The sequence below is a fragment of the Ranitomeya variabilis genome, chromosome 7 (genome assembly GCF_051348905.1).
Source record: "Ranitomeya variabilis isolate aRanVar5 chromosome 7, aRanVar5.hap1, whole genome shotgun sequence".
NCBI classification, from domain to species: domain Eukaryota; kingdom Metazoa; phylum Chordata; class Amphibia; order Anura; family Dendrobatidae; genus Ranitomeya; species Ranitomeya variabilis.
This window is the reverse complement of record NC_135238.1, coordinates 132753893-132774998: the sequence shown is the minus strand read 5'-3', so window position 1 is coordinate 132774998 and position 21106 is coordinate 132753893.

Below are 21106 nucleotides of genomic sequence, written 5' to 3'. Positions count from 1 at the left end.
TCTCAAACAGTCCCTCCGAGGGGTGAAAAGCAGTTTTCCACTCACCCCCCTCATGTGTAAGGATAAGATTGTATGCCCCTTGGAGGTCTAATTTGGAAAACCACTTGGCCCCAAACAGTTGGTTGTACAAATCAGGGATAAGCGAGATAGGATAAGTGGATAAGTGTTCCTCACAGTAATCTTATTTAGCTCTCGGAATCGAGGCATGGGCGCAGACCACCATCTTTTTTTTTACAAAAAAAGAACCCAGCCGCTACAGGGGACACAGAGAGGCGAATGTGCCCTTTATGAAGACTCTTGGAGATGTATTCTTTCATGGCAGATCTCTCAGGACCAGATAGATTGAATAAAGGGGCTTTGGGCAATTTAGCATCAGAAACCAGGTCTATAGTACAATCAAATGGACGGTGTTGTGGTAAAGCCTCAGCCTCTTTTTCCAAGAACACATTCTCAAAGTCCTTCAGGTACTCCGGAATACCCTCCAGACTGACGGATGACACAGACATAGAAATAAGGCAACATTTAGAACAATTAGGTCCCCACTTTACAATATCCCGGGACCCCCAGTCAATAACTGGGTTATGTAGTTGCAACAAGGGAAAACCTTACACCAGTCCTGCAGGGAGATTGTCCAGGACAAAGTATGACATGCGCTCCTGGTGTAAATCCCCCACCTTGAGGATAAACTCCTCAGTGATTAAAATTAACCCTATTCTTAGTGAGAGGTGAAGAGTCGATAGCCACAATTTTAATGGGAGTCTCCAACCTAACTGTCCCTAACTTAGAGGTGGCCACCAATTTAGAGTCATTCAGGTTCATGGAGGACCCGCAGTCCACAAAAGCCGAAGTAGCAGTTACACAGTCCATAACAGCAAGTTCCACTTTCAACAATATCTTTGAAAATAAAGAAAAGGGTAAATGCGGACCTCTACGACAATCACCAAGACTCAGTCACTTGTTAGTCGGTGAGCAGGAAGTGCAGTCCATTTTCCAATGTCCAGGATCTCTGCAAAAAAAACAGTTTACCAACTCGTCGACATCTCCTCTACTTTTCTTTAGAGTGATGGCTCCCACTTCCATTGGCTCAAATGGTAACAAAGACTCCGGCTTACCAGGAAGGAAAGGAGCCTCCCATTGCATGACTCTTCTCTCCTGTAACCTCCATGGTTACATGAAGTCATGGCTTCTTCCAGGAAGCTGGGGGGAAGATGGAGAGCCAAAGCTTCCTTTAAATGTTCTGACAGTCCCCTTTGGAAATGACACCTGAGAGCATCAAAGAACCTATTCACAGACATTCTTTCCGGGGCAGTCAGAGGAAAGGAAATAGCCCTCAACTGCGGACCCTCCCTATGTAAAGATATAACTATCCCCACCCGCTGACTCTCATCCCCTGAAGATCAGGGTCCAAGGTAAAATAATAGTTTGCAACTGTAACACCCCAGGTATCCATTTGTTACAGTGATGTTGCCTTCCTTTCAGGAAGTGCGATATCATGCTTGGAGGCAAGGAGGATTCCCTTTACCAGGTAACGCACCTACATACAACACATTCTGAATCCAGGCCAGAAGGGGGAAGCTCTGAACCCGGATTCAGGGGAGCTTCCTTAGCTTTAAGTATTCTGGTCTGGAGGAGGAGTTAGCCAGTTGATAGCAGACAGTGGAAAAGTTCAGTCTGGAGAGACAGTGGAGGAGTTAGGATGGAGAACAGACAGTGGAACTGTGCAGCCAGTACTGAGCTGCAGCTCCAGGAAAGGAAAAGAACCTGAAGGGTTGCATGTTAGTGAAGCATCAGAGGAAAGAAGCAACAGGAGAAGGCAAGGGGGTCAGAGGGGAACTGTGACTGGGCACCCTCAGAGCCGAAGAGCAGGAACCGGGTACCGGGACCCCGAGGCTGTGTTGTACTCCAAGTCGGATGGCAGAACCGCAGGGCATAGGACTTTATTTAATTTGCCTGCACCCACACCTGAAGGTGCAGCAGTACAGTAAGAGCCCGGGTCATGATAGAGACCCTATAAAAAGGTGCACACTGCCCATCATACAGGTAACTGTCCCTGGACAAGAGAGAGAGGAATTTGCCCGCAAGCTACAGGCAGCAGGGACCTCACATACGAGAGCGAGCAGGAAGGCTTACGGACCTCCCTATGAGAGGGACCCACCATTGCCTCTAGGCCGGCGCGACCACATCACCACCTGTCCCTGGTACCCTGGAATGTGGATTGCTACCACCAGTAAACCAGGTAAAGACGTTACAACTCTGTATTGTCCATTTATTTGCTGGCATACACCATCTCTGCCCAGCACACCGGGAGCCCTGGGGACCCCTCTTCACCTGTGGAAAGCATCACCATCTTGCTGCAGTAACATCACCCCAGAGGAACCCTTTAAGCAGCATTAGTCCCACTGACTGAGAACCACAGGTTGTGTCACAAACACAAACTTTTTACCAATTCCTTTAAAAGACCTTTCCCCATTAATTGGGCGCACAGAGCCACGGACTGGGTCGCAGCCACCATGACATCCCCTTTAAGTGCGACTGGACCTGGTACCAAGCACCCCCATAGCCCTGGTGGGTGACTCTCAACTCTCCTTGAACGTGTGGAATTTTTCCTTCTCACCAGATAAGGTGTCAGGTAGTTTAACACAGGGTTCAGTAGATTGCAGAGAAACCTCAGTCATATCACCTGATTTACTGACGGAGGAAGAGGAAGAACCCTGGACTATCTTAACTGCCTCTGCAAGCTCCCTCTGCACCTGCTTCTGAGAGGTAGCCAAGGTCCTGTGCTCCAAGGATGATGCCTGCATCATCTGTGTCACTTTAGTTATTTGATCCACCATGGTATACAGTGGATCTATGACCAGAGAGAAAAAAAAGTGCAATCACTCGTTTAAATGTTTGGTTCAGTGATAATGTAACACAGACTCAACCAGGGGGTGTTGGTGAGAGAAGAGAGGTCGCACCTGTCGCACAGCAGCACAGTGCAGGCTGCACCGCACCACCAGGTGGCGATAGAGAGGGGTCAAAACGAGCCAAGTCATTAACAGTCAGTAAGCATAATGTTTAAAAGCGAAAACAGAACTCGTGGTCAAATACAAGCTGAGGGTCAGAACCAGACTAGAGCAGAGGTACCAGAGACGTGAGACAGATAATGAAATCAGAGTTAGGTCAGTAGGTTAGCGTCGGTCGAGCGTATGGTACCAAACATGGGAGACAGGAGACAAAGTCAGAGTTCAGGCTGAGCCATACATGGAGGGGAATACACACCGGAGTAATACTAAGTCAGGTACAGGGGACAGGTCAGATACAGGTACGGGAAGTCAGAGGTAAAAGGAACACTGGGGTATATCGGATCAGCAGCTCAAGCCAAAGCCCAAAACCATAACTGACATAAGCTGCCAGCAAGAGCATCAAGAAATAGCCACCCCTAAATCAAAGAGAGGCATAAATACACTGTTCAAAAAAATAAAGGGAACACTAAAATCCCACATCCTAGATATCACTGAATGAAATATTCCAATTGTAAATCTTTATTCATTAGATAGTGGAATGTGTTGAGAACAATAAAACCTAAAAATGATTAATGTAAATCACAACTAATATCCCACGGAGGTCTGGAGTTGGAATGATGCGCAAAATCAAAGTGGAAAAGGAAGTTACAGGCTGATCCAACTTCAGTGGAAATGCCTCAAGACAAGGAAATGATTCTCAGTAGTGTGTGTGGCCTCCACGTACCTGTATGATCACCCTACAACACCTGGGCATGCTCCTGATGAGGCGGCGGATGGTCTCCTGAGGGATCTCCTCCCGGACCTGGACTAAAGCATCTGCCGACTCCTGGACAGTCTGTGGTGCAACGTGACATTGATGGATGGATGGTGCGAGACATAATGTCCCAGATGTGTTCAATTGGATTCAGGTCTGGGGAATGGGCGGGCCAGTCCATAGCTTCAATGCCTTCATCTTGCAGAAACTGCTGACACACTCAAGCCACATGAGGTCTGGCATTGTCCTGTATTAGGAGGAACCCAGGGCCAACCGCACCAGCATATGGTCTCACAAGGGGTCTGAGGATCACATCTCGGTACCTAATGGCAGTCAGGCTACCTCTGGCGAGCACATGGAGGGCTGTGAAACCACGAGTGTGAAAGCACAACCATCATTGAAAAGTGACCAAAACATCATCCTGAAAGCATTGATACTGAGATGTGTTATGTGGTCCCTATCAGCAGAACCACTCCTTTATGGAGGGTGTGGGGTGTCCAGTCCATTTGCATAACATCATGTGAAATTGATTGTCAAACAGTGTTGCTTCCTAAGTGGACAGTTTGATTTCACAGAAGTTTGATTTACTTGGAGTTATATATTCTGTTGTTTAAGTGTTAACTTTATTTTTTTGAGCAGTGTAGCTAACCCTGCCATGACCAGGCCGGAGGAGGAGAAGCAGAAAGCAAACTCCGACCCGGATCATGACAACATCTAGATAAATTTCTTGAGGGGTGCAGTTTCCAAAATGGGGTCACTTGTGGAGGGTTACCACTAGGGTTGAGGGAAACGGGTCGGCCATTTTCAGAAGTTGCCGACTTTTGGCAAAGTTGGGTTTCATGAAACCCGACCCGACCCCTGTGTGGGGTCGGCCATGAGGTCGGCGATCTTCTGAATCTGGTATCGGAATTCCGATACCGAGTTCCGATATGTTTGCGATATCGGAAATCGGTATCGGAATCCACATTTAAGTGTAAAATAAAGAATTAAAATAAAAAATATTGATATACTCACCTCTCCGATGCAGTCTGGACATCGCCGCTGGTAACCGGCATCTTCCGTTCCTAAGAATGGTGCTTGAAAGACCTTTCGATGACGCCACGGCTTGTGATTGGTCGCTGCCGCCCACGTGACCACTCAGCGACCAATCACAAAGCCGTGACGTAATTTTCAGGTCCTAAATTCCTCATTCTAGGAATTTAGGCCATGAGAATTACGTCACGGCTTTTGATTGGTCGCTGAGCGGTCACGTGGGCCGCCGCGACCAATTACAAGCCGTGACGTCATCGAAAGGTCCTTCACGCGCTCATTCTTAAGAAGGAAGGTTGCCGGAAAGAAGCAGGGCGCGTCCGAGGGTGAGTATATACCTAATAGGAATATACTCACCCTCGGCTTCTTTCCGGCAGCCTTCCTTCTTAAGAATGAGCGCGTGAAGGACCTTTCGATGACGTAACGGCTTGTGATTGGTCGCGGCGGCCCACGTGACCGCTCATGTTTTTAAGATGCAGGTGACAGGAGCGAGTGAGTGATCGGATATAGGGAGTAAAGGAAAGTTCGGTGTCGAATATGACCCCAAGACAGCGGGCTTGCTGCTTGGGAGTTATGGTTGAACCTTCCAGGGTAATTTCGATGTTGGGTAGAGTCAGGTACCTAGAAGGGAGAAACACAAGTAGTTCAGTTTTGGAGAGATTTAGTTTCAGATAGAGGGAGGACATGATGTTAGAGACAGCAGACAGACAATCCTTGGTATTTTGAATTAGAGTGGGGGTGATGTCAGGGGAAGAAGTGTATAATTGGGTGTCATCAGCATAGAGATGGTACTGGAACCCAAATCTGCTGATTGTTTGTCCAATAGGGGCAGTGTATAGAGAGAAAAGGAGGGGGCACAGGACTGAGCCCTGCGGAATCCCGATAGTAAGGGGACGAGGAGAGGAAAAGGAGCTAGCAAAAGATACAGTGAAGGAGCGGTCAGAGAGGTAGGAGGAGAACCAGGAGAGGGCTGTGTCCTTGAGGCCTATGGAGCGGAGCATAGTGAGAAGGAGCTGGTGATCCACAGTATCAAATGCGGCAGATAGATCCAGGAGAATCAGCAGAGAGCAATGACCTTTGGATTTAGCTGATATTAGATCATTAGAGACTTTAGTGAGGGCAGTTTCAGTGGAGTGTAACGAGCGGAAACCAGATTGTAAGGGGTCAAGAAGAGAGTTATCCGAGAGATAGCGGATTAGACGGGAGTGGACCAAGCGTTCCAGGAGTTTAGAGATGAAGGAAAGGTTAGAGACAGGTCTGTAGTTAGCCATGCAGTTCTGGTCCAGGGATGGCTTTTTAAGTAAAGGAGTAATGATGGCATGTTTAAATGAGGAGGGAAAGATACCTGAAGAAAGAGAGAGGTTAAATATTTTAGTCAGGTGAGTGGTGACCACTGGTGAGAGAGACTGCAGGAGAGGTGAAGGAATGGGGTCACTATTGCAGGTTGTAGGCCGAGCAGAAGTGAGGAGCTTGGAAACTTCTTCTTCTGAAACAGGCTCAAAGATGTCTAGTGAGCTTGAGGTGCGGCAGGGAAGGGGATCCAGGCACTGAGGAGATTGGGCTGAGATATCCTGATGGATGTGGTTGATTTTTTCTAGGACGTGGCCAGATCGTCACCACAGAGGTTCGTGGTACTTTAGGTTTCAGGAGGGAGTTTAAGGTTTCAAAAAGTTGTTTTGGGTTGTTGGATAGTGAGGTGATGAGGGTGGTGAAGTAGGATTGTTTGGCCAGAGAAAGGGCAGAGTTATAGGTTTTGAGCATGAACTTATAGTGGATGAAGTCTTCTGCTAAGAGAGATTTTCTCCACTGCTGCTCTGCACACCTTGAGCAACGCTGAAGAAAGCGTCTTTGCACAGTGTGTCAGGGCTGCCGTTGTTTGTGTCGGGTCTTTCTGCGTGTAGAAGGTGCTGCTTCATCCATTCAGTGTAATATTGAAGTGTGACAATGCTAAGTCTGGACAGGAGAGGGAGGAGATGGGGGCTAAGGATTGTTATGATCCAGTGGTAGGATCTCAAAACTGACCTGATACATATAACCAGAATGTTAGGACAAGTTATGGGGATGTGGAAGCTATACTGACCGCAATCCTGATCCTATCCAACACACTAAAGGCAGCCGTGGAGCGTTACCTAAAAACCTAGACGCCTCTTCACAGCCTGAGAAACTGACTGCCCCTAGAGAGAAAGCAAAGACCTCACTTGCCTCAGAGAAATAACCCCAAAGTTATAGACAGCCCCCCACAAATAATAACGGTGAGTTAAGGGGAAAATACAAACGTAGAAATGAAACAGGTTTAGCAAATGAGGCCCGCTAACACTAGATAAACAGAAAATAGATAGGAATCTGTGCGGTCAGTACAAAAACTATCAAAAATAAACCACGCAGAGAATACAAGAACCCTCACACCGACTCACAATGTGAGGGGCGCACTCTGCACCCCAGAACTAACCAGCAAGCAAAAAATCACATAAAAGCAAGCTGGACTGAACTCATCATATACTGAGAAACGTTTTCAAGGAAATAATGAGCAAAATGAACAAGCAAACTTAGCTTCTCCAGCAGGAGACTGGTCACAAGGAATATTCAGGAGAGCTGAGAATCAGGACTGAATACACCGACAGCAGGCAACAAATGAAGGTCCAGGTGAGTTAAATAGGCTCAGCATAGAAGGAAATGAAGCAGCTGAGCCCAGCCATATCGCTAAAGGCCACCAGAGGGAGCCCAAGAACAAACTCACACAGTACCACTCATGACCACAGGAGGGAGCCCGAGAACGGAATTCACAACAGTACCCCCCCCTTGAGGAGGGGTCACCGAACCCTCACCAGAGCTCCCAGGCCGGTCAGGACGAGCCGAATGAAAGGCACGAACCAAATCGGCCGCATAGACATTGGAGGCGACAACTCAGGAATTATCCTCCTGACCATAGCCTTTCCATTTAACTAAGTACTGAAGCTTCCGTCTCGAAATACGAGAATCCAAGATCTTCTCCACCACATACTCCAACTCCCCCTCGACCAAGACAGGAGCAGGAGGATCAACACAAGGGACCACAGGCACCACATATCTCCGCAACAATGACCTATGGAACACATTATGAATGGCAAACGATGTTGGGAGGTCCAAATGAAATGACACAGGGTTGAGGATTTCCAAAATCTTATAAGGACCAATGAAACGAGGCTTGAACTTAGGAGAGGAAACCTTCATCGGGACATAAAGAGAAGACAACCACACCAAATCCCCCACACGAAGTCGGGGACCCACACAGCGACAGCGGTTAGCAAAGCGCTGAGCCTTCTCTTGGGACAACGTCAAAATGTCCACCACATGGTTCCAAATCTGCTGCAACCTATCCACCACAGAATCCACCCCAGGACAGTCAGAGGGCTCAACCTGACCCGAGGAAAAACGAGGATGAAAACCAGAATTGCAAAAGAAAGGTGAAACCAAAGTAGCAGAACTAGCCCGATTATTGAGGACGAACTCAGCCAATGGCAAAAAAGTCACCCAATCATCCTGATCAGCAGAAACAAAACATCTCAAATAAGTTTCCAAGGTCTGATTAGTTCGTTCGGTTTGGCCATTCGTCTGAGGATGGAAGGCCGACGAAAAAGACAATTCAATGCCCATCTTAGCACAAAAGGACCGCCAAAATCTGGACACAAACTGGGATCCTCTGTCAGACACAATGTTCTCCGGAATACCATGTAAACGAACCACATTCTGAAAAAACAGTGGCACCAAATCGGAGGAGGAAGGCAGCTTAGGCAAAGGTACCAAATGGACCATTTTAGAAAAACGATCACAAACCACCCAGATGACAGACATCCTCTGAGAGACAGGAAGATCCGAAATAAAATCCATGGAAATATGCGTCCAAGGCCTCTTCGGGACAGGCAAAGGCAAAAGCAATCCACTGGCACGAGAACAGCAAGGCTTGGCCCGAGCACAAATCCCACAGGACTGCACAAAGGAACGCACATTCCGCGACAAGGAAGGCCACCAAAAGGACCTCGCCACCAAATTCCTGGTACCAAAAATCCCAGGATGACCCGCCAACACCGAAGAATGAACCTCGGAAATAACTCTACTGGTCCATCTGTCCGGGACAAACAGTCTCTCCGGTGGACAACGGTCAGGTCTATTGGCCTGAAACTCCTGCAACACCTGTCGCAGATCAGGAGAGATGGCAGACAAAATCACCCCCTCTTTGAGGACACCAGTCGGTTCAGAAACTTCCGGGGAGTCAGGTACAAAACTCCTAGAAAGGGCATCAGCCTTCACGTTTTTTGAACCCGGAAGATATGAAACCACAAAATTGAAACGAGAGAAAAACAGCGACCATCGAGCCTGTCTCGGATTCAACTGTTTGGCAGACTCGAGATAAGTCAAATTCTTGTGATCCGTCAAGACCACCACACGATGCTTGGCCCCCTCAAGCCAATGTCGCCACTCCTCAAATGCCCACTTCATTGCCAACAACTCACGATTACCAACATCATAATTCCGCTCGGCAGGCGAAAACTTTCTTGAAAAGAAAGCACATGGTCTCATCACAGAGCCATCAGAGCTTCTCTGCGACAAGACAGCCCCTGCTCCAATCTCAGAAGCATCAACCTCGACCTGAAAGGGAAGAGAGACATCGGGCTGGCGCAAGACAGGAGCCGAAGAAAATCGATGTTTCAGCTCCTGAAAGGCCTCCACGGCCGCAGGAGACCAATTTGTCACATCAGAACCCTTCTTGGTCAAATCCGTCAAAGGCTTAACCACACTAGAAAAATTAGTGATGAAGCGACGGTAAAAATTAGCAAAACCCAAGAACTTCTGAAGACTCTTCACAGATGTAGGTTGAGTCCAGTCATAAATAGCCTGGACCTTGACTGGATCCATCTCAATAGTAGAAGGAGAAAAAATAAAGCCCAAAAAGGAAACCTTCTGGACTCCGAAGAGACATTTAGAGCCCTTCACAAACAAGGCATTGGCACGCAGGACCTGAAATACCATCCTGATCAGAAAAGACCAAAATATCATCCAGGTACACAATCATAAATCTATCCAGATACTCTCGGAAGATGTCATGCATGAAGGACTGAAACACAGAGGGGGCATTAGAAAGCCCAAAAGGCATCACCAAGTACTCAAAATGGCCTTCGGGCGTATTAAATGCTGTTTTCCATTCATCGCCCTTCTTTATGCGCACAAGATTATACGCTCCTCGAAGATCTATCTTGGTGAACCAACTGGCCCCCCTAATCTGGGCAAACAGATCGGACAACAGTGGCAAGGGGTACTGAAATTTGACCGTGATGTTATTTAGAAGGCGATAATCAATACAGGGTCTCAGAGAACCATCCTTCTTGGCCACAAAAAAGAACCCCGCACCCAAAGGGGACGAGGACGGGCGAATATGCCCCTTCTCCAAGGACTCCTTTATATAACTCCTCATAGCGGCATGTTCTGGTACAGATAAATTAAAAAGTCGTCCCTTAGGGAACTTACTACCAGGAATCAGATTTATAGCACAATCACAATCCCTATGAGGAGGTAGGGCACTGGATTTGGGCTCATCAAATACATCCTGGTAGTCCGACAAAAATTCAGGGACTTCAGAAGGAGTAGAAGAAGCAATTGACACCAAAGGAGCATCGCCATGAATTCCCTGGCAACCCCAACTTGACACAGACATTGCTTTCCAATCCAGGACTGGATTATGAGCCTGCAGCCATGGCAGACCCAACACTACAACATCATGCAAATTATGTAGCACAAGAAAGTGAATCACCTCCTGATGTGCAGGAGCCATGCACATGGTCACTTGGGTCCAGTACTGAGGTTTATTCTTGGCCAATGGCGTAGCATCAATTCCCTTTAGTGGGATAGGGAATTGTAAAGGCTCCAAGATAAAACCACAGCGCCTGGCAAATGACAAATCCATCAAATTTAGGGCGGCACCTGAATCCACAAAGGCCATAACTGAGTAGGATGACAGAGAGCAAATCAAAGTAACAGACAAAATGAATTTAGGTTGTACAGTACCAATGGTGACAGACTTGGCGAACCATTTTGTGCGCCTAGAACACTCTGAGATAACATGAGTAGAATCACCACAGTAAAAGCACAACCCATTCTGACGTCTGAGGTTTTGCCGTTCAACTCTGGTCAGAATCCTGTCGCATTGCATAGGCTCAGGTTTCTGCTCAGAAAATACCGCCAGATGGTGCACAGGTTTGCGCTCCCGCAAATGCCGATCAATCTGAATGGCCAAAGACATTGACTCATTCAGACCCGCAGGCGTGGGGAACCCCACCATAACATCTTTAAGGGCTTCAGAACGACCCTTTCTGAAAATCGCCACCAGGGCGCACTCATTCCATTGAGTGAGCACAGACCACTTCCTAAACTTCTGACAGTAAACCTCTGCTTCATCTTGACCCTGAGAGAGAGCCAGCAAAACCTCCTCTGCTTGGTCTACCAGATTAGGTTCCTCATAAAGCACTCCAAGCGCCAGAAAAAACGCATCCACATTTAGCAATGCAGGATCTCCTGGCGCCAGAGAGAATGCCCAGTCTTGAGGGTCACCACGTAACAAAGAAATAACAATTTTAACTTGCTGAACAGAATCACCAGAGGAGCGAGGTCTCAGAGAAAGGAATAACTTACAATTATTCTTAAAGTTCAAAAACCTAGATCTATCTCCGGAGAACAGCTCAGGAATTGGTATTTTAGGCTCTGACATAGGACTGCGGACTACATAATCCTGAATGCCCTGTACCCTTGCAGTGAGATGATCCACACTAGAAGACAGACTCTGAATGTCCATATCTGCAGCTGAGTTCAGAACCACCCAGAGATTAAGGGGAGGAGAGAGGCTAAACACAGTGCAGAGAAGAAAAAAAAAATGACTTCAGGATTTCTCTTCTCCCTCTTCTGCTGCATTAGCACTTTGTGGCCTGCTGTACTGTTATGATCCGGTGGTAGGATCTCAAAACTGACCTGATACATATAACCAGAATGTTAGGACAAGTTCTGGGGATGTGGAAGCTATACTGACCGCAATCCTGATCCTATCCAACACACTAAAGGCAGCCGTGGAGCGTTACCTAAAAACCTAGATGCCTCTTCACAGCCTGAGAAACTGACTGCCCCTAGAGAGAAAGCAAAGACCTCACTTGCCTCAGAGAAATAACCCCAAAGTTATAGACAGCCCCCCACAAATAATAACGGTGAGCTAAGGGGAAAATACAAACGTAGAAATGAAACAGGTTTAGCAAATGAGGCCCGCTAACACTAGATAGACAGAAAATAGATAGGAATCTGTGCGGTCAGTACAAAAACTGTCAAAAATAAACCACGCAGAGAATACAAGAACCCCCACACCGACTCACGATGTGAGGGGCGCACTCTGCACCCCAGAACTAACCAGCAAGCAAAAAATCACATAAAAGCAAGCTGGACTGAACTCATCATATACTGAGAAACGTTTTCAAGGAAATAATGAGCAAAATGAACAAGCAAACTTAGCTTCTCCAGCAGGAGACTGGTCACAAGGAATATTCAGGAGAGTTGAGAATCAGGACTGATTACACCGACAGCAGGCAACAAATGAAGGTCCAGGTGAGTTAAATAGGCCCAGCATAGAAGGAAATGAAGCAGCTGAGCCCAGCCATATCGCTAAAGGCCACCAGAGGGAGCCCAAGAATAAACTCACACAGTACCACTCATGACCACAGGAGGGAGCCCGAGAACGGAATTCACAACAAAAGATGTGTAGAGGTTGTCAATAAGCTGCTGGGTATTAATGGTACGTGTATTCCGATAAGTGTGGTAAGTGGGGGTGTCCTGGGTGAGGACAGAATTCTTGACAGAGAAGGAGAGAAAGTTGTTATCCGAGAGCGGGAGAGTGGAGTTAGTAAAGTCGTGCAGCGATCCGGGACGGGAGAAAACCAGGTCCAGAATATTCCCGTCCTCATGCGTAGGAGAATTAGTAAACTGTGAGAGGTTGAATGAAGAAGTTAGAGAGAGAAGATGAGAGGCAGATTGGGAGAAGGGATCATTGATGGGGATGTTAAAGTCTCCCATGATGAGGGTGGGGATGTCACAGGATAGAAAGTGAGTAAGCCAGGTGGCAAAGTGGTCTATAAACAGGCGGGAGGAGCCGAGAGGGCGATAAACAACTGCCACCCGCAAGGAGAAGGGCTTAAAGAGTCTGACGGCGTGGACTTCAAAGGAAGGAAATGTAAGTGAAGGAACCGGGGGGATGACCTGGAAAGCACATTGTGATGAAAGGAGCAAACCAACACCCCCACCCTGTCTGTTCTCAGGTCTGGTGGTATGTGAAAATTTCAGCCCACCAAACGAGAGAGCAGCAGCGGCGGTGATGTCTGAATGCTGGATCCAGGTTTCTGTAATAGCCAGGAGGTTAAGGGAATTGGAGAGGAAAAGATCGTGAATGTAAGTTAGTTTGTTACACACAGACCGTGCATTCCAGAGAGCACAGTGGAAAGCAATAGGAGAAGGCATGCACTGAATGTGAATAAGATTAGCATGGTTTCTATATGTAGCTGGAGGAGAGTAATGTATGCTGGTAAAGGGGGGGCCAGGGTTCGGGGAAATGTCACCTGCAACTAGTAGAAGGAGAAAAAACAGAAAGAGCAGGTGGTGGGATAATTTGTATGAACATTTTGAGTGCTGCATGGCGGTAGTGGCTGGTTTGGAGTGGGTAAGAAATGTCAGTAGAGCCTCAGAGTTATACATGGGAGAGGGGAGAAGGGATGGGTGGATATAGAGTGAGTGACCAGAATGTGTTAAAGGGCGGGCGATTTGTGAGAAAGCAGAAGTAAAAACAAATAAGAAGCAGATTGATATGATCAATGCATAATGTATTATGACTGACCAAGACTGATTGTTTGTTAAACTTATGCACCTTACCTGTCTCCTGCCCTGTCCAACTGCCATTGTATAACTGCCATTGTATAACTGCCATTGTATAACTGCCATTGTATAACTGCCATTGTATAACTGCCATTGTATAACTGCCATTGTATAACTGCCATTGTATAACTGCCATGCACTTTATACCGTTGCACTTAATATTTGTTGCACACGCGAACCCGCACGCGTCCTATCCCAGCCAGACTAAATATATATGAAATGAAATGACTGCTAGTTTCAGAAACCAAATGGCCACAATCAGCAATTAACCAATTAGCATAAGGCCCTAGCAGGCGTTACTATGCGGGGTAACCAACCAATGCTGAACAAGGCCATAAAACAGTGGAAAGAGGAAGAAAGAAAAAAAAATAGCTTTGAACACTTTAAATCAGAAACCAAAAACAGAGGGGAAAAAAAAATATATATATACATACATATTACATATATATATATATATATATATATATATATATATATATATATATATATATATATATACAGTGGGGCAAAAAAGTATTTAGTCATTCAGCAATAGTGCAAGTTCCACCACTTAAAAAGATGAGAGGCGTCTGTAATTTACATCATAGGTAGACCTCAACTATGGGAGACAAACTGAGAATTAAAAATCCAGAAAATCACATTGTCTGTTTTTTTATCATTTTATTTGCATATTATGGTGGAAAATAAGTATTTGGTCAGAAACAAACAATCAAGATTTCTGCCTCTCACAGACCTGTAACTTCTTCTTTAAGAGTCTCCTCTTTCCTCCACTCATTACCTGTAGTAATGGCACCTGTTTAAACTTGTTATCAGTATAAAAAGACACCTGTGCACACCCTCAAACAGTCTGACTCCAAACTCCACTATGGTGAAGACCAAAGAGCTGTCAAAGGACACCAGAAACAAAATTGTAGCCCTGCACCAGGCTGGGAAGACTGAATCTGCAATAGCCAACCAGCTTGGAGTGAAGAAATCAACAGTGGGAGCAATAATTAGAAAATGGAAGACATTCAAGACCACTGATAATCTCCTCGATCTGGGGCTCCACGCAAAATCCCACCCCGTGGGGTCAGAATGATCACAAGTACGGTGAGCAAAAATCCCAGAACCACGCGGGGGGACCTAGTGAATGAACTGCAGAGAGCTGGGACCAATGTAACAAGGCCTACCATAAGTAACACACTACGCCACCATGGACTCAGATCCTGCAGTGCCAGACGTGTCCCACTGCTTAAGCCAGTACATGTCCGGGCCCGTCTGAAGTTTGCTAGAGAGCATTTGGATGATCCAGAGGAGTTTTGGGAGAATGTCCTATGGTCTGATGAAACCAAACTGGAACTGTTTGGTAGAAACACAACTTGTCGTGTTTGGAGGAAAAAGAATACTGATTTGCATCCATCAAACACCATACCTACTGTAAAGCATGGTGGTGGAAACATCATGCTTTGGGGCTGTTTCTCTGCAAAGGGGCCAGGACGACTGATCCAGGTACATGAAAGAATGAATGGGGCCATGTATCGTGAGATTTTGAGTGCAAACCTCCTTCCATCAGCAAGGGCATTGAAGATGAAACGTGGCTGGGTCTTTCAACATGACAATGATCCAAAGCACACCTCCAGGGCAACGAAGGAGTGGCTTCGTAAGAAGCATTTCAAGGTCCTGGAGTGGCCTAGCCAGTCTCCAGATCTCAACCCTATAGAAAACCTTTGGAGGGAGTTGAAAGTCCGTGTTGCCAAGCGAAAAGCCAAAAACATCACTGCTCTAGAGGAGATCTGCATGGAGGAATGGGCCAACATACCAACAACAGTGTGTGGCAACCTTGTGAAGACTTACAGAAAACGTTTGACCTCTGTCATTGCCAACAAAGGATATATTACAAAGTATTGAGATGAAATTTTGTTTCTGACCAAATACTTATTTTCCACCATAATATGCAAATAAAATGATAAAAAAAACAGACAATGTGATTTTCTGGATTTTTTTTTTCTCAGTTTGTCTCCCATAGTTGAGGTCTACCTATGATGTAAATTACAGACGCCTCTCATCTTTTTAAGTGGTGGAACTTGCACTATTGCTGAATGACTAAATACTTTTTTGCCCCACTGTACATATATATATATATATATATATATATATATATATATATATATATATATATATATAAAGCAACACAGGAGTGATGGATTAAAATACCCTGAGCAAAGCTTGCTAGATATGAATCTGTTCACACTTGCAGTCAGCACACAAATGGATGATGGATTAAAATACCTGTGTGAAGAAGAGAAGAGAGGAGACTTTTAGTTAGGATAATGGTGCTGTATGATGACCGGAGGAGGCATGTTTTAAGAGGGGATGGGTTCGGAGTATTACATATTTTTTTTATTTAACTTAATGAGTGTAGATTCCAGCATCCAATCAGGGTGCAAAAACCATCATTGTCATTGGCTGCTGAAATCACATGTCTCTCTCCATATAAAAGTGGACATATTATTTTGCTGGCACCATTTTGTCAGTGTAAGGTTATGTGCACACGTTGCGGATTTGCCTGTGGAATTTTCTGCCCTGATTCTTCCTCTCTTGGCAGAAAAGACAGCTGAAAATCTGTGCGGATTTGATGCCTTTTTTGTGTTTTTGATGCAGAATTTCATGCGTTTATTCATGCGGAGTTGTATGCGTTTTTGTAAGCTAAAAAAATATATATTATTTAACAAAAAAAAAATTGTGATGTAATTTCCTTGTCCAACCTCTTCTTTTACATACTCTATTGAAGAATAATGTTTACACATAGATAGATAGATAGATAGATAGATAGATAGATAGATAGATAGAAAGATAGATATATCTATAGATAGATAGATAAAGACACACACACACAAAATCTGCGTTAGGCCAGGGTCACACTTGGGAAAAAAATCGCTTGAGTCTCGCACCTCAATACCCGCCACTGCTGCCTGCACTCGGACCAGAGCATTCAGCTGCATAGAAATACATGCAGCCCCACACTCCGGTGCCGAGTGCCAGTGGCAGTGCCGGGTATTGAGGTGCGAGACTCGTGCGAGTTTCTCGCAAGTGTAACCCCGGACTTAAACGCAATATCTGTTCATTTAAAAAAAAAATGGAAAAAAATGGCATGGACTCCCACACAATTTTCCAAACCACAGAGGAAAAGCCAGTGACTTGGGGCTGATGCTTATAGCCTGGGAAGGGGGTAATACCCATGGATCTTCTCAGGCTATTAATATCAGCTCACAGCTGTATATTTAGCCCTTACTGGCTATTAATATAGGGGAGCCCCCCCAAAATGAAGTGGGGTCTCCTTATAATTAATAACCAGAAATGCTATGCAGACAGCTGCAGGCTAATATTAATAGCCTGCAAAGGGGCCATGGATATTGCCCCCTCCCTGGCTACAAAAAACAGCTCTCAGCCACCTGAGAAATGGTGCATCTCTAAGATGCGCCAATTCCAGCACTTAGCCTCTCTCTTCCCACTTGCCCTAGAGGTGGCAAGTGGGGTAATAGTTGTGGGGTTGATGTCACCTTTGTATTGTAACATCAAGCCCATGGCTTAGTAATGGAGAGATGTCAATATGACACCTATCCATTACTAATCCTATAGTTGTGACGTGTTAAATAAAGACATAGCCAGAATAAAGTATTTTAATGAAATAAAACAACACAGTTTCCCATGTTTATTATACGCCTAATTCCTGTGACACCCTCATTCTCCTGCAGAAAAAATAAAATAATAAACCAACACAAATACTCCCTGTTTTAATGTAATAAATTTAATAATGAGTGTCCCATGATGATCTCCCGTATAGAGTGGTCACATCGGGAGATCAGGGCCTCCGATGACACACTGTCCAGAGATAATACTCATGCAGTGTATCATCGGAGTTCTTGCTCTCACTTTATGGCACTACCACTGCATGGGAATTTTCTCACGCAGCAGTGCTGCAAGTGACATGATGAACTCCGGTGACCTCTAGGAGGCGGAGTGATACAGTGCGGGAAAATACCTCCCGATGTGACAGCTCTACATGGGAGATCGTCGTGGGACACTCATTATTAAATGGATTACATTGGAACAGGGAGTATACTGTTGGTTTATTATTTAATTTTTTTGCAGGCGGTCGAGGGCAACGGGGACTAGCTGTTTGGTGAGTATGTACTGTATGTGTGTATGTGTTTTTGATTTTTTAATATGCAGCATAGTAGCAGATGATGGGACTACTATCCCTTCATCAGCTAATGCTGTGACTGTTCTATGTGACAGCAGACATAGCCGGATGGGGCTAATAGCCTACACACAGATCCGCACACACACACACAGACGAACATACCCGCAGACCCCCACAGACACACAGAAATACACACAGATACCCGCACACAGACACGCACATCTTCTCCGCACACACAGTCTCTGCCCACACACATAGTTTCTGCCCACACACTTTCCTCTTCCTCCTCCCTATCTGCAGCATTTTTGCATTTTCAGCAAATCTTTTTTCACCTGCGGTTTTGCGGTGGATTTGACTGACTCAATGGAAGTCAAAGGGTGCAGAAACGCTGCAGATCCTCAAAAAGAATTGACATGCTGCACAAAATAAAATGCTGCAAGTCCAGCTGATTTTTCCGCACCATGTGCACACCAATTATAGGTTTCCCATTGATTAACATTGGTTGTACACTACACTGCGGATTTGATGCAATTCCGCAAGTTCAAAAATTCTGTGGATCCGCATCAAAATCCGCAACGTGTGCACATAGCCTTACAGCACAGAGAGTCCACTCTTACTGCTGCTGCAAGTTGTTATATATGTTAGATAGGATACTGTGTGAAATCAAACTTCCAGCATCTAACTAGTTTGTGCTATTAGTGTTGTGCAGGCAGGAGTCCTCGTTTCCGAATCAAAATCGTTTGGGCTAATACTGTGTTGCAGTCAGGAGGTCACATTTCTTAATCAAAATTGGTTGGGCTAATATTGGGGTGCAGGCACCATTCCCCTTTTCTAATCAGAATCGTTTGGGCTACTATTGTTGTGCAGGCTCCATGTCTCATTTCCTAATCAAAATTGTTTGGACTAATATTGGGGTGCAAGCACCAAGCCACATTTCTTAATCAAGATTGTTTGGGCCAATATTGTTGTGCAGGCACCAGGCCCCATTTCCTAATCAAAATTATTTGGTCTAATGTGGTTTGGCAGGCACCAGGCAAAATTTCCTAACCAAAATTGTTTGGGTTAATATTGTGCAGGCACCAGGACCCATTTCCTAATCAAAATAGATTGTGCTATTAATGCTGTACAAGCACTAAGGCACATTTCCTAATCATAATCATTTGGGCAAATATTGTTGTGCAGGCACCAGGCCCCATTTCCTAATCAAAATGATTTGGTATATTATTGTTGTGCAGGCTCCAGGCAAAATTTCCGAACCAAAATTGTTTGGGCTAATATTGGGGTGAAGGCATCAGGCCCAATTTCCTAATCAAAATCATTTGGTCTAATGAACCGCACCTCCAAAAATCATACGTTTGATCTAAAGCCACTAGGCAAAACTGTATATATATGCAATGAAAAAATAGAAAAGAATGCGGCAACACTCACCGGACCTGTGATACGGACTTGTCCTTTTTATTGAAGCAATGTGAACATATCTTCACGGCACGGGGGAGACAACAGCAAGTGAGGTGAGCGGGGAGAGGACGACGGCCGTTTCACGCCAAAACCGGCGCTTCCACGGGTCCACACCGATGCGAGCACCTCCTGGATATATCAGGCTCTCCATGTAAATTCTGAATTCCACGATTTATCTCGCACATGAGGCAGTGCTGCCACAATTTTTTCTTCCAAGACTGAAAACTGTATATATAATTGAACATGAGGTTCTTAGTTTAACATTCTGATCTGACTTTTTAAAGCCCAATGCCACTTCACGGTGAACCTCTTAGTGGGTCCCTATTGCCCTAAAGGAGCAGAGCCGTGCACCGACCACCACCACAGCGGCAATGCACCGGCAGCAAAGATGGCCCGGTATCTCAAGACCACACTGCACCACCAGCACAAAACCACAGCGAAAATGGCCAACAAAAAGCACAACACCAAATGAAAGGAGTCCGTATTGCGTGACTGAAAGGTCTTGGTCTGTGGTTGTGAAACATCTGGTTAAAAAAGGGGAAAGCCATATCCAATATGAGTGGGAAAAAGTGAGGTCGTGGCAGAAGAGAGAATGGCTTTGGTGTTTGTCCTGTGCGTGGGTTAGCTGGTAATGCAACTGATAGCTCTACTGAACAAACACTGTCATATCCTATTCAAAGACAACTGATGTAATGATTATAAGGGATAACTCAGGAGTCTTTGCATGGAACAAGACAACTACAGGACACAGTTTTATAAGTGGTAAACTCTATATTATCACACGGTGATTCAAACAGGTGCAGAGAGAAACACAAAAGGTGAAACAGACAAGGTCCTAAGAAAGGGGATCACCACAACAAGGAAATGGCGAAAAATTATATATACACAGCTTTATTGAAATATATATACAAACAAGGGTAACAAACACATGGACATATAAAAACACTTAAAAAGCATACAAATGCTATACACAACAGCCCCTAATACGGCCGTACCCCACATAGGACTCGAGTCATGTACATATGATGTAATTACCTAGAACCAAATTGCTCATAGAATGAAAGAAATAGGCCAAGCTACCTGGGCACTCCCCTGGGTACTGCAAATGGGAACAGACCACTAATAGTGTGAATGCAAAATAGCAAGAGTATAAAGCCCACATAGACATACAAATCCCTGCACTGCAAGTGCTAGATAAGGGACACACATGCACAAACCTGCCTAGCATGTAGAGACGACAGGTGTGTACATAACGGTACATAAATGTCAAGCAGCAAAAAATATATCAGCATAATGCCTCAATAGCATGTGACTAACTATCTAACATGCCACTATACAGAAAAATAGCACCAAGATAGTGTGAGCTGTAGAGATAGCATATTACCCAGGGCACATAATGCCCAAGCCTATAGCGCCTGGAAAAAGAGTCCTAATGTGGGCTACAAGGAGACCCAACGCGTATCGCCACCACACCGGGCAGCTTCGTCAGGGGTAATTTAAAGACCAAGTACTTGCCCCTTATATAACACATAAATGAATAGCATTACCATAATCAGCTGTGCTGCTGCTAGATCGGCCGCATGGAGTAGTATGAGTCACACCAACATGGAGAATCTCCCCCATCTGAGCATGCTCCGGCATCGAACGCTGATTGGTGTGAAAATACAGTTGCCGGGGAGACAAGAAAAGCTTCCAGAGTTTAACCCTTCGGTATGAGGGAGCCACTATATGCACCACGCTGCA